Genomic DNA, 3763 nt, shown 5'->3' with positions numbered 1-3763 from the left:
CTTAAGGAAAAGCAAACAAGCATAATATATTCGGCACATTTGGAAGGGATAAAATCTATAATTAATTACACTCAAACAGGGAGAGTTTGGAGTGAATATTTTAACCTTTCTATATTGCTCATCATAGGGATGGTGCCAATGGGGAGGCTAGTGGTAGTACCCGGCACTATTTGACCCAACTATTTCGGTGTAGGGCATATTAGGGACGGCACAGAGGGAGGCTAGTGGTAGTACCTCGTGCCCCTTCCCACTCCACCGGATAGGGAGCAAATAGAGTATAGAGCATAAGAAAGTAAAATGAAAGACAAAGTTAATAAAAGTATATAAGAAGAATCAAGTCATTTTTTTAAACACTTGAAAACATACTTTAAGGATGAACTCAGTGCAAGATTATATATAAATAGGGGGAGTTTATTTGAAAAGAATTGATTTTGATCCTTGACATTCTTGTACTTAGTATTTTAATGCATGACTTAACACATGGTATATTTTGCATATGGTATGATGTCTTGATTTATTGATTCTCAATGTTTTGTAATGCTTCATCCTTGGACAATTTGTTTGAATGTTTGAATTGCTACATAAATCTTTTGTTTGGTTCTATTGAAAAGAAATTTCAGATTTGTCATTCATAATCATCTCTAAAATCTGAAAGTCGAATAAAATTGTAGAAAGGAGAAGAGAAGAGTATCTCTATTTTAGGAAAAATAAATTGATTTTGATCTATCTTTCTAATTGCCTAACTTTGATACATAATGTTCTAATACTTGTTAAATATCCTTATTTTGTAATAATTTAAGATGAGCCACAATGTGAAAGATACATATCTCAAACTATGACTTAAAAAGCCTCTATTGAAATCTTTATGAAATTCAGAATATGATTTTGTATAAAAGTTTAAACTCCATATGATTACTAAATAAAATGTTAATGTAAGAAAAACAGAATTTATTTTGATCGCTCCGATACACTTCCGAAACATATCATTTCTTATCTTCAAAGTGTACTCATATTGGTCTAATGGTGTGGTCTTTCATGATCTTGATTACAAGCAAATATTTTTAAATATATGACTTTATTTTATATTTAAAATTTTATTGAGCTTCATGTGTACATAGCTGAAAAACTGTGATTAAGAAATTGAAGTTTATAAAATATATACTCAATGATCATCTATATGTTTTTCCCTCCTACATTATAAAAGACTTCCATTAATATAGTGAATGATCTTAAAGCCTAGAAATATTTCACCTCACTCAAATGAGTCTAAAAGAAGAAAATGTAAATGGTTTTTGAAAGAAACTGAGCTTCAATGAATCATTTTTGATTAATATTTCAGTACATTTTCTCAAAGTTGAAGAGGAAGCATACCTTGTTCTTAAAGGATTAGAAAGAGTAATTGCTACAAATTTTGAATAATACTAGATACTCTACATTCTCGATGTCATAGAATTCAGTGTTATTCACGTTTATCACTATAATCTGAAATTCAACAATTTAAAATGATTAAAGAAGATGCATCTTTTGAGGGGGAGCTTTAGATATTCAGTATCCTATCCCAAAGACACTTTATTTTGATGCATGCTTTGAACTTTATGGATTGATTTTGATGAACCTCCTTATATTGCAAGACATGCTTTAATTACCTTGAGATGAGTTCTATAAAGGTTGTCTTATCTCAAACCTTGAGTCTTATGAAATAAGCTGAAACTTATAGAAAATATATTTTTGAGATTGACAATTTTGTTGAACATTATCTTAGGATTCTAACTCTTAAATGGAATGATCAATTGAGGGGGAGAAAGAAAATTTTCAGAAGGAGAGGTCTTATGGAACTTAATTACATGAATCTATAGGAGAGGGAAAGATACTAATGAAAAGTGATCCTAATCTCTCCAATATGTATCATCTGAAATTTAAATCTGAAAATCTTTATGATACACCTTGAGGCGTGTTATTTGGTTAGTATATCTTATGCATCACTCATGAACCAAATTACAATCTTGAGAGCCTCTAACTTAATGAAAAAGGGGGAGAATAACGTGTAATTGACTTGAACTTTAGAACTTAAATTGTGTGCCAATTCATATTGTTATGTATCAAATTGTGCTTACTTTCTACAGAGATAAAGAAAGTCTCTAAAGAAATCATGTTGCATGATTTCATATTTTGGTGTTTGTGCCCCAATGATCTTATTATCATTAAAGAACTTTGAGTTATTAAGACTTAATGATCCAACATGATGATGTGTCTTTTACATATATAGGTTTTGACTGTTACTCTGAAAATTAATTAAATTGTCTCCTGTTGATAAACACTTAATAGATTGGCAAAAGATCTTAAATGAACAAGCTTTCATACTTATTATTGAGAGATGTTAGACTTCCATTCGTGCTTTTCATTGAATATCATTGTGGTACTTCTTGAATTAACCTAAGAGAGATTCCACCCACACTTGATTAGAAAACTATCTGTGGTATCAAATTAGAAAACTTCTTGAATCACATTCAATGTGTTCTGCTCTGAAATTATCTTAATTGGCTCTGATCTGTGCTCACTAATCTGATTCCAATATTATTGCCTTGAGTTATATGATTCATATTCTTGCAATAATTCAACATTCAAATCAGAGTACAATAAGGAAAAGAAATATTTGTGCTTAATGTTTCCCTATTTTTTTTTGATGTTGTCAAAAAGGGGGAGAAATATTTAAGTATATGCTTATAATGCTTTTTGTATTGAGTACAAATCAGCTTAAATTGATTGTGTTAAGCTGATTGAATCTAAAGCAGTATCATGAAGTATGTTTCAAATATATATGTTTTCTACTTCATGCAACTTAGCTATGTATTACTTCTAGAAAACAATATCTTTTATATTGCATATACTCCAAGTTTTGTCATCATCAAAAAGGGGGAGATTGATGACCCAAAGATTGATTCATAGATTGATTTTGATGATCACAAAACCTTGAAGTATAGATACTAATGTTTATGTTGCAAGGAGAAAGATATTTATGTTGCAAGGAACATAGCAAGTTGGAAGAACACAAGAAGGCCTCTAAAAGCACTCAAGAAAAGTTGGAAGAAAGCTACAAGTTATTGGCCCAAGTCTCAAGTTCAAAAGATTCAAATTGGAGGAGCAAATTAGGAAAATTTAAAAGAATAGTCTTCGAGTCGACTCCTGAGGAATTCGAGTCGACTCCAATGCTTGGCGAGTCAACTCGAGAGTAGAACGAGTCGACTCCAGGGTTGTAAAAGGCAGAAAAGTCAGAGAGGGATTTTCGACCCTGAGATTCGAGTCGACTCCTGAGGAATGCGAGTCGACTCCAATGGTTGTCGGGTCGACTCCAAAGAAAGCGAGAGTCGACTCTCAGTGGTACACAAGGGAAAACTCAGAGAAGCAGTTTTTGGACACTGAGATTCGAGTCGACTCCCACAAAGTCCGAGTCGACTCCAAAGACAGCGCAACCCCAAGACAGAAGACGGTATTTTCGTCTCTGAGAGGCGAGTCGACTCCAAGACAAGTCGAGTCGACTCCAAGGCAGCGCGGCTCCAAAATACAGAGGATCAGTTTTCCGACTCTGAGATTCGAGTCGACTCCCAGACAGCTCGAGTCGACTCCAAGGCAGCACTACACTAAGATGGCAGAAGACCAACTTTCGAAAACTGAGAGCCGAGTCGACTCCAAGGAAGTTCGAGTCGACTCCAAGACTGGACGAGCCAAAAGACAGAGGATCGGGAGTTCGGACTCTGGGATTCGA

This window comes from Phoenix dactylifera, unplaced genomic scaffold (assembly GCF_009389715.1).
Source record: "Phoenix dactylifera cultivar Barhee BC4 unplaced genomic scaffold, palm_55x_up_171113_PBpolish2nd_filt_p 002080F, whole genome shotgun sequence".
Classification (NCBI taxonomy): domain Eukaryota; kingdom Viridiplantae; phylum Streptophyta; class Magnoliopsida; order Arecales; family Arecaceae; genus Phoenix; species Phoenix dactylifera.
Note: the sequence above shows the minus strand (reverse complement) of the source record.